Source organism: Octodon degus, unplaced genomic scaffold (assembly GCF_000260255.1).
Source record: "Octodon degus isolate 3935 unplaced genomic scaffold, OctDeg1.0 scaffold00103, whole genome shotgun sequence".
NCBI lineage: Eukaryota > Metazoa > Chordata > Mammalia > Rodentia > Octodontidae > Octodon > Octodon degus.
In genome coordinates, this window is record NW_004524679.1 from 10779503 (window position 1) to 10790309 (window position 10807).

At 33.0% G+C, this 10807-nt stretch overlaps 1 protein-coding gene and 1 pseudogene across 8 annotated transcripts in view; one reads left to right on the forward strand and one right to left on the reverse strand.

The window, feature by feature from the left end:
- The window catches only part of LOC101568064 (protocadherin-11 X-linked), a 1027172-nt gene that overhangs the window by 733950 nt on the left and 282415 nt on the right, over positions 1-10807 (forward strand). The window lies entirely within an intron of this gene.
- Positions 4866-5331, reverse strand: LOC101592971 (annotated as a pseudogene).

Genomic DNA, 10807 nt, shown 5'->3' on the forward strand with positions numbered 1-10807 from the left:
ATCTGTAGGATGGGCAATGTCAGAAAATATTGACTTGAGCCTTTTACAACTCAGCATATTAATGTGGCTTTACTTTTCCTACCTAATTTTTATTCTTTTCTGCTGGATGGTTAAGACCAAGTCAAACCAAGACCCATATAACAAGAAATGCTACTTTTGTATCTGATAATGTCAGTCAAATCCCCACAAAATTTACCCTGAAACCTTGTACAGCAGTTTGTAGATCTTTTGTCAGTGTCAGCCATGTGGATGAGTCTCAGCCATTGCTTGACCAATTTGCTCTCCATGAAAGACTGGGAGAATGTTTTCTCTCCTTATGACTCTCTTTAGGCACACTTTACATCATCTATCATCTTCCTCTGTGGACCCATAATCTCCTTCAACAGATCATTTGGGATACCACTGAGTTATACAATGTTACAGTACAGGATCACTTATGTACTCATTCCTCATTGAGCTTGAAGGTCTAGGGCCAAAATGTTGACTTTCCTTGTAACCCTTCTTTTTCCCTAATTTTCTGGTCTGCAAACTTAAGTTGTTAAACCTCCAGAAGAGAAATTTAATGATATTATTACTCTACAACATGAGCATTTGAGCTTAACATCACTATCTTTCTGAATATCAAATGCCTTGGAAAAAACATAGAACAGGTATTTTCCAACTATCATTGATATGCTCAACTTTTAATACCTAAAGAATGAGAAAAAAATGAAAATGAACAATTAAACAACTTTATACAAAAATTTAGAAATCTAATCATATACAACATTGTAGCAGGACAGACCTATGACATTATTTTCTTGTCTTGTTTCTTTTTACTACATTTTTTATTTTTATTTTTATTTTATTTATTTATTTTTTTGCTGAACCAAGGATTGAACTCAGGTGCTTGTGCTTGCCAGGGAAGCACTTATTCTGCTGAGCCATCTCTCTGGCCCTTACTACATTTTTTGAAACAAATATTTATTTTAGGAAGAGTATGGCTGTAATTGATGACATTAGAAGCAGGACACATTTAGAAAACCAGAATGAAACATCCCATTCATGGTCCTAGTATTACACATTTCAGTCTTCACTGTAGTTGCTTAGTTCACAGGTATCATCATATATTTTTAGTGAGGGTGAGAATCCTGTCAATTAATTGCTAGTTTTAAAAACCTGATGGAGATTCTCAGGATCACTGCCTTAACCCATCTTGTGTATATAAATGTATGTTTTTGCCCCTGCCATGTTTTCTAGGTATTCTCCTCACCCTCTCTTCATTTTTAATCTTTAAGCTATCATTTTTCCATTTATTTGTGTTATACCCTTCAATTTTCATTTTTTCTTTTGAGTTATTACAGTAGAAAGACTGTACAATATTTATACATGTGGGTCTGCTTTATTTCACTTTTGAGTATATCTTCAAGTGTCCTCGAATTATATATGAAGGTTTGACTTTATCTTTCCTTATGGCTGAGTAACACTCCATTCTATAAAAACATCACATCTTGTTCATCCATTCCTTGGGCGACAGGCATTTTTTTTGCTTCGAAGATTTGACTATCACAAATTGTACTGCGATAAACTTAGGTGCACCTATAATACTACAATATGATATTTTCAGTTCTTCAGGGAAAATTCTTAGTAGGGGGATAGCTGGACTGAATTGGATTTCCAGTCCTAGTTTTTAAGGAGTCTGTATACTAATTTCCATAATGGTTCCACCAGTATACATTCCCACCCACAGTAGAGCATGGTTCCTTTTCCCCCACAGCCTCTCCAACATTTGTTGTTTGGTTGATTTCTTTATAATAGCCATTATTTCTGGGGTAACATGGTATCACAGTGTTGTTTTAATTTGCATTTCACAAATGGCTAGTGATGTGGAGTATTTTATCAACTATTCATTAGCTTCTCTAATTTCTTCCTTTGAGAAGTGTGTCTTCATCTCAGATGCCCATTTCTCTATTGGGTCTTTACGTTTTGGGGCCCTCATGTTTTTTGTTCTTTATATATTCTCGAGAGAGAACTATTGTCTAAGTGTTTATTAGTTAAGATTTTTTTCCAAATTTGTGGGTTGTCTTTTCACTCCATTGGCAATTTCTTTTGACATGCAAAAACTTCTCAATAAGAGGAGGATTCAGTTGTTAATTCTTTCAAGTGTTACCCTTGCAGTTTTATTTTCACCCATGAACACTTTGCTTACTTCTATTTCTTCAAGAGTTCTTCCTACTTTCTTTTCCAGGAGATTCAGTGTTTCTCTTTTAATATTTAGATCTTTAATCCATTTTCACTTTAGTTTAATGCATGGTGATAGACCTGGGTCAGGTTTTAATTTTCAGCATATAGAGAGCCAGTTTTTCCTGCACCATTTGTTAAAGAAGTTATCTTTCTTCCAGTAAGCATGTTAGGCCTCTCTGTGGAAGATAAACTAAGTGAGAGCATTTGTAGTGGCTTCTGCATCTTCTAATGTATTCCACTGGTCATCAGGTCTGCTTTTCTTTTTTATACCAATACCATGCTGATTTTATCTCAGTAGCTTTGTAGTACAGTTTTTATTCAGGAAAAGAATTGCCTCCTGCCTTATGTTTGCTGCCCAAAATTGACTTCGCTGTTCTAGATATTTCAAACTTGATTTATAGGATGTGGCTTGCATCTGATTGTTGTGCTCAGCTCCTTCCAATTGAGCACAGTCCAAGCTGTTGATCCTGTAGCTCCTTCCCAGTATGCAGGCCAATGTGGATTGTGCCCACTGTATCCTGCTGCCTGCATGACCCATAGCTACTTCCCATAATGCTTGTTTCAGATCTCACTATGGTGTACTGAATTTCCTAAGTGACTTGAATTTAATTAAACAACATTATTCACCTTAAATATAATTTGTGTATTTGTTTATTTGTGTGCTTTCTGGTTTTAAAATCAATTTATCATACACAAAATTCGTGTATATTCAATGAAAAAAACAGAATAAAGGGAAAAACAATGCTTAAAACTATTACCACTTAGTTGAGATTGTCATAGAAAGTGATTCTTCCATTCTGAAAATTGTGTTGGTGAAATATTTGTCCTTGAGTGTGTTAAAATTCTTGCCACTATTTATTCTTATAATGGAACATCTGTTATGTATGAATAAAATTTGTGCACAATTTATTGTTTTGTCAGGATGCAAGCTTCTTTGGTATCATCTTTTTTCATGTGCTTAACATTATCTTATAATTATAGCATCAATATACTGAACAATTATTACTCTACATATAAATGCATCTCTCTGATTTCAGCAATGATGAAAATGGGAAGTACACAGATTTTTTTGTTAAACTATTCTGAGGTGCATATTATGCATCGAATAATGCCATTTGTAGAAATATTATTTCATAAAAGAAAGACATATTAAATAAACTTCTACTATATAAAGTTAATTGAACTGTAGACAATAGGTAAATATAGGTTACATTTTTACATTTTATGTGAAAGGACATTTTCAAAGTATCATTGTGTTATTTTCATGTGCATTTTGCCTTTTAGTGTGTGAATGCCTTACTAAGCATCTAACTTCCAAGCATGAACCAATTTTTAGGCTTTTATAAGTCTAGTATTTAAACAAAAGATATATGTTGTACCTTAGTTACAGTTGACATCATTTCTTAAAATGTCTCCTCTGTGTGTCTTTTCTGTAATATACTTAAAACACTTTCTTATTACTTAAAATACTGAAATAAGGTATTTCAAATTTTCTTTTAAAAGTTTAAAATATTCCATGTAGATTTTAAAAGCATATTTCCATATTCATTATATATAAATAAATATACATATATATGTATTTAAATTGTATTTTTGACCCTAGTTTCCTCTGAACTTAAAGTCAAATAAGGACTTTTAAGGTATCTCTTAAACCTTTATATAAGCTATGAGTACCTCAAACTTAGCAGGTCACCTATGGTATTTAATTAGTATCTAAAAACTGCCAAATTACTTTGCTTTAGATATAATGCAATCAATATTCTCTTTCTTTTATTTTGAATCTATTTATTCCCTTTATTATTTGATATATTAAGAAGTTAAAGAAGGAATCACACTGTATAACATATTGGTTTACTACATAATGTGATTTTTCTGCTCATCTTTAAAAGAGGGATTTTGGTCCAAATAGATCATTTATAACATGACATTAAATAATGTTCAGTTCTTATACCATTGGGACACACTGACTTGAACTACTTATTATGATCAGATTTCCAACTTACTTCAATTGCTATAAGGCAACTCTCTACTTAATGTACTTAGTGTCCTAATTGTTTTTTTTTATTGAGTTTTAGCAACTGTCATATAACTAGTAGCTTGTACTAGTGTAGCTTTGTCAAACAATTACTGCTAATGTTTTTATTTTAATGGTTTTTTTTCCACTTGGAAAACAACCCTGTAAAGCAGGGCAAATTCTTCTTTATCCATAATAGCAGATTAAAAATATATATAAAGCCTTAAGAGCACATCCGCATTTCAAGTGTTTTATGAGACTTTTTTGAGGCAACAGAAAGTATAATTTCTGTTATTTTTCATGTGGAATATTTCAGTTCAGCTTTTCCTTTTGTTTTGATATAAAGAATGACACCCAGGTCTTTGTGCTCACCAGGCAGTTCTGGTGCCACTGAGCTATATTCTGGCTCAGTTATAGCTTTGAAATGATAATCCATATCATGTTTATTTTTGTCCACAAACTAGTTATCTACTATATCAGGATAAATTTTAATTTTTTATCTGTAGCAAGTGTTAGAAATGAGCAATTTAGGAATATATTATGCACCTCATACACATTTGTTATGTCATAAAGTGCAAAATTTTCACTCTAGCTCCAGCTCTCTCTTTTTAAAAGTTAGATCATGATTTTATTGCTTGAGTACATAAATGTATGCCACCAGGGCAGAGGCTGTGGATGACTCATATTTCCAGTTGCAGGGAAGACCTGCTTGGTCTTATAGTATTGAGACAATCGATGAATCCGGCTCTCAATAAGGATCATGTGGAACTTGACAGCCTTATCCTTCCCGTTCCTCTGCAGATGCTTCTGAACTGCAACTACTTTCTTAATTAAGTGGTAGAGGTCCTCAGGGAGATCTGAAGCAAGTCCCTTAGACTTAAGGATTTTCAAGATTTTATTACCCGTCACTTGGGCAACACCTTCAGAGTCTCTCAGGATCACAGAGATTTGTGAGGGAGTTAGGTCTTTCTTGGTCAGTTTGTAAATCAGCTCCTTCACATCATCAGACATCAGCTTTAGCAATGTGGGGACACTGTGGCGATATGGCAGAGAAGACTGGGACAAGCCCTTCCCAGAGCATGCATGCGACCCATGATGGTGGTGGTCCAAAAGCAAAAGCTCCAGCTCTCTTTGTAACAGAAATAATTATTGAGGCATACAACTTGCATTCAAGTGGTAGAATGATTTGTTTTCCCAATAAGATTTTCTATATAACTTACATTCATAATGCATTTAAAAATTGTCATATTTTGGAATTTTGCAAGGGAAACAATACAATCAGGACATATTTTTAAGATTGTTTTATAATGACTCATCCAAAGAATTATATAGAAAGATTTCAGGAAACTTGTCCACATAGTAAAGAAAAAAGAATCTAGCTGAGGGCCTGGATGTCACAGTAATGTCCTTCCTGAATCCACTTGAGGACCTAGAGCTCATAACAGTGTCTTCCGGAAGTCCAACTGGAGGCCCAGAGCCCAGGGCAATGTCTCAAGTAGGCCCACTTCATGAATCTGCACTTGGAAGTGCCACAGATCATTAGTGGAATCAATAATGTCTATGCCAGTGGCATGAAGGTTCTGTGCTACTAAGCTGAAGGTTCTCAACTGGAGCTAGGAAGCAGTGTTCAAGGTATGCACTAGAGCTGCCCAAACAAGTACCACAACTATCCTTAGCAACAGTGAAATCCTGAGCTCCTTCAATGGTAAGGAAAGCTGTGATCCCATCAGGATAGCTTATATAACAAGTTTCTCCAAGAGACTGATCTGTGCACCATGCTCCTCTTTGAAGCCAGAAAGTGATGCTCAAGATGAATTAACCAAGAAAAGCAACACGACTAGGTTCCCTAACAGAATATTATAGGAGAACCACCAGCTTCCAACAACTCCAACAGCTTCTCCGAACAGCTTCCCTAACAACATCTCAACAGCTTCTGTAGTTCTACCTCTTCCACTTTCTGGCAACAGTCCCACAGCCAGCACCAGGCTAGTTCAGTTTAGCTAGATTTGACAAATTAACCATCAGTTGGGAATCCACAATATTTACTGGGAGTTTAACAGACAAATTCCATGTCATGGCTATTAGTTCTTGGAACATTCATCTTTTTACAAAGTTATATATGCATCTAACATAGACTTGTGTTATTGCACTGTGAATACTCACTTATATATTGAGTAAATTCCTCTTTCGTAAATTAGACTCATTGAAAAAGAACCTAATACAGTGATAAGAAATATGATAAAAATATCTACAATAAATAAGCTTATAGTTTTCTTTCATTTTTATTCAGGTTACATGCATGACGTTTTATTTTTCATAATATATTTGAGATATTTAATGGAAAGAATGTGCTATGGATACACAAAAGCAATATAATGATTTGAATTATGAAAGCAGGTGAGACTGAACCTTTTAGGGTTATAATCTTTTTCATGAAATTAGTCATATTTATTTGCAACAATAATCCACATTTAAATAAAGGTTACTTATCAATTATTCTTTAGTGGTTTTTGTATTGATAATATCTTGATTCATTTAGAAAAATAAACAACAATCCAAAACATCAATACTTTTGGAATATGTGTAGAGACACTATTGACAGAGTTTTATCATTTAGACAACTGAATTTTTCAGGGACATCAGATGGGCCTTTGGTAGTTTCAGTTCCATCTTAAAATGCAGAATTAATATTTACTTTTCTATTAAATCAACTTTAAGTTTTGAAAAAAAAAGTGTAGGGTATGAAATTCTATATTTTCCCAAGTTTTGTTTTCAGTTGTTTGCTCTAGAGAATTGTAGCAAACAATTTTCAGTTGCATCATAAAATTATGATTTTCATCAAGTGCAAAAAATTTTGAAGAAATATCAAAATGTACATGTGAAAGCTTAAAATAGTTAGAATATTGTTTAATCTTACTTGCAGATTTTACTTTGCCTGGAGCAAAAATATTACATATAAATATACTTATTAAATACAATACACTGTCTCTTCATTTTCTCTACCTTGGCATTTTCTAAGAGCTGTTAAGAAGTAGTACCCCAGTATAATCTATAAAGTATGTTCTAACAAGATCAGAAACACAAAGGAACCGGACAGGTCCTTAGACACAATCAAATTACCAAAACTATATCAGGAAAATTGGAATAGATGCTCTTCATCTCAATCTTATAAAAGTCATATATTGCAAACCAACAGCTATTATCATACTAAGTGGTCAAAAATGGAATGTTTTCTCCTAAAATGAAGAACAAGACAAGGATAACCACTATAAGCATTGATACTCAATATCGTTCTGAAGACATTAACCAGGGCAATTAGAAAATAACAAGAAATAATAAGGATAAGAAAGGAAGAAGTTAAACTATCATTATTATTTGTGGATGACATGATAGCCTATAAAGAAGAAACCCAAAACTCCACCAGAATGCTTCTGAAATTAACATCCAACTTCAGTAGTGTAGGGATGCGAAGCTAACAACACTCAAGCATGAAACGCATTCCTGTGTACAAGCAACAAAGTTACAGACAGAAAAATTAGGGAAAGTACAATTCTCACAATATCATCCAAAAAATGAAATACTTAGGATTTAATCTAACAAAGGATGTAAAAGATCCTTACAGTTAAAATTATAGTACCCCAAGAAAGTAGATTGAGGAGAATATGAGAAAATGGAAAGATATTTCTTGCTCTTGTATAGGAAGAATGAACACTGTGAAAATGTCCATATTCCCAAAGTGGCTATACACATTTAATGCAATCCCAAATCAAAAGAGAATTGACGTATTTTACAGATCTGCAGAAAACATTCTGGAAATTCATTTAACCTGAAATGATCTAGGAAAGCAAGAACAATTCTGGACAACAAAGGCAAATTAAGAGGCATTACAATTCCAGACCTAAAATTATACTACAAGGCTATTGTGATAAAATCATTATGGTATTAACAAAATACACAGGCCTGAAGATTAATTAAACAGTATAGAAATTTCAGTAGCATCCCTAAAGACACTCAAATACCTTATCTTTAACAAAGTATCCATAGATGTTCCTTGGAAGAAAGACAGCCCCTTTAATAAATTGTACCAGGAATACTGGCTTTCCACATGTCAAAGACTAAAATTATACTCATGTGCATCATCATGAACTAAACTAAGGTCAAAATGTATCATGTGTCTAAATATTAAAGTAGAAACACTGAATTTACTAGAAGAGAAATTAGGTAGAAATCTTAAAGCAATACATGTAGGCAGAGATTTCATAAAAAGCAGAGAGCAAGTGAAATAATTTAAAGAATCAATAAATGAGATATCACCCTACTAACATAGCTTTTCAGCAACAAAATAAATCAATAATAGCATGAAAAGATAATCTACAGAGTTAGAAAAACTATGGCCAGTTGTCCCACAAAGGATTTATATCCAGAACATATAAAAATAAAAAAATCGTATGCACAAAATTCAAAGACTTAATCCAAAAGTACAAATCTTAGATTAATATGCTATTTTCAGGTGAGAAAATAGTAGATAAATACATGAAAAAATGTTCAATGTCACTGGTTATTTGAGAGATGCAAATTAAAAATCACTGAGATTTCATGTCATCCCCAAAAGAATAGCTATCATCAAGAAATCAACTATTAACAAATGCTAGTTAGGCTGTGGAGAAAAAGAAACTCTTCTCCAATGTTGTTAGGGGGGTAGACTTTTACAATCACTTTGGAAATCAATGTGGAGATTTTTTATTTAAGAAATGTGATTGGAGGGCTGGGGAGATGGCTCAGTAGAATAAGTGCTTGCCTGGCAAGCATAAAGTCCCGAGTTCAATCCCTGGTATTGCAAAAAAAAAAAAAAAAATGTGATTGGAGGGCATATTTTAACCCACTATTCCCCTTCTGGTTATCTTCCAAGGAGACTTAAAACATCATAACATAGTAATATATGTGCACACAATCTGTCATAGTTGCATCTTGGAAAAAACACAGATGTCCATCAACCAAAGAATGGATTAAAAAAGATGTTGGCCCAGGGCCTGCCATGCTGACCTTACCTCCAGGGTGCACTGACATGGCAACTGAGACTGGGAATGGTGACATGATCCTATACTCCCAACGATTGGGAAGATGTAAACAGGCAGATCACTACAGAGTTTGATCTAGTAGTGAGACCCTGAACACACTATAAACCCTTCCCTACAATACAATAAAAAAAGATATTGGTAATTTTTATATTATAGAATGCTACTCAGCCATAAAGATGTACAAATTGGAGTCTTTCATAGGTAAATGGACACAACTCATGCTCATACTCAGAGTAAAATAAATCAAACCTGTATGTATAAGCATCATGTTGTCCCACTAAATTAAAATAAATAAATAAATAAATAAATAAATAAATAAATAAGACCTCCAATGTATAATAGATATTGTGCATTAGGAAGTGTGCAAATGTAAAGACAAACTAGGATTGAGAACAGTGAAATGAAGAGTGGAAAAAATAAATGAAAAATATAAGCATACACAAGAGAGTTAAGACTGTTATACAGCTTGTTTCTCTTAGTACATAAAAAGAAATTTTTGTGTTAATATTGTGTATAAGATATCATGCCTATATCATCTACTCTGAATAACTAGAAGGAAGGCAGCAATACAAAATGTGCCATCTTTATTTTTTTTCTAACTGTTCTACTAACCTGTGCCGTTGTTAGGTTCATCTTTTATTTTACTCTATTTCTCTAAAGTAAAATAAAAATTAAAATGTCATGTATATTAGTTCAACTCTTCATGCATTATAATTTATAGCTTCTTTTAGTTCTAAAATAATTTGTTCATGAGCATGTCGCTTTACTTTTTTCATGAAGGAGAGGGCAATCATTATATTCTAATGGTCACATATTGTATTACAAATTATTTTCTGAAGTTACTCACAAATTGCCACTGAAGATCTATGACTGTGTTTAACTCTCATAAACTATATGCCAACAGGATTGAGCACAAAGCCAGCCTACCTAAAAACACTGCTAAATATTATGTGATGTACGGGCTGAAGATATAAAATGTTACATTATATTATTCAAAAGTTAGATTTCTAAATACAAAAATAGGCAAGTGTACTGGATGCATGTGCTTTTTGTGTAAAGATTAACAGGAAAAGTAAGAATGGGAATTTAATAAAATACAGCCTATTATTAATTAGTTTAACAATAGATTATAACTGATTAGTACAATTTGTTATTCATAAAAGGTAAAATTTTGTAATAAGATTTTCATTTGATTTTTGTTAAGAAAACAAATATATTTCTTTTTTTTTCAGAACTGAGGATTGAACTCATGCTCTTGTGCTTGCTAGGCAAGTGCTTATTCTACTGAGCCATCTCCCCAACCCCAAAAATATTTCTTAAGAGAATGTTAATTTACAGTTAGACTCTCATAGTTAAGAGTAATTCTCCTTATGTAAATAAATACACAGTTTATCTTAAAAATAGATGATTTTATATAATTATATTCAATTTGTAATTGTCTGTGCAAGCCCCCTCCTGGTATCTTTAAACATAACATGTGCTAACTCATTAA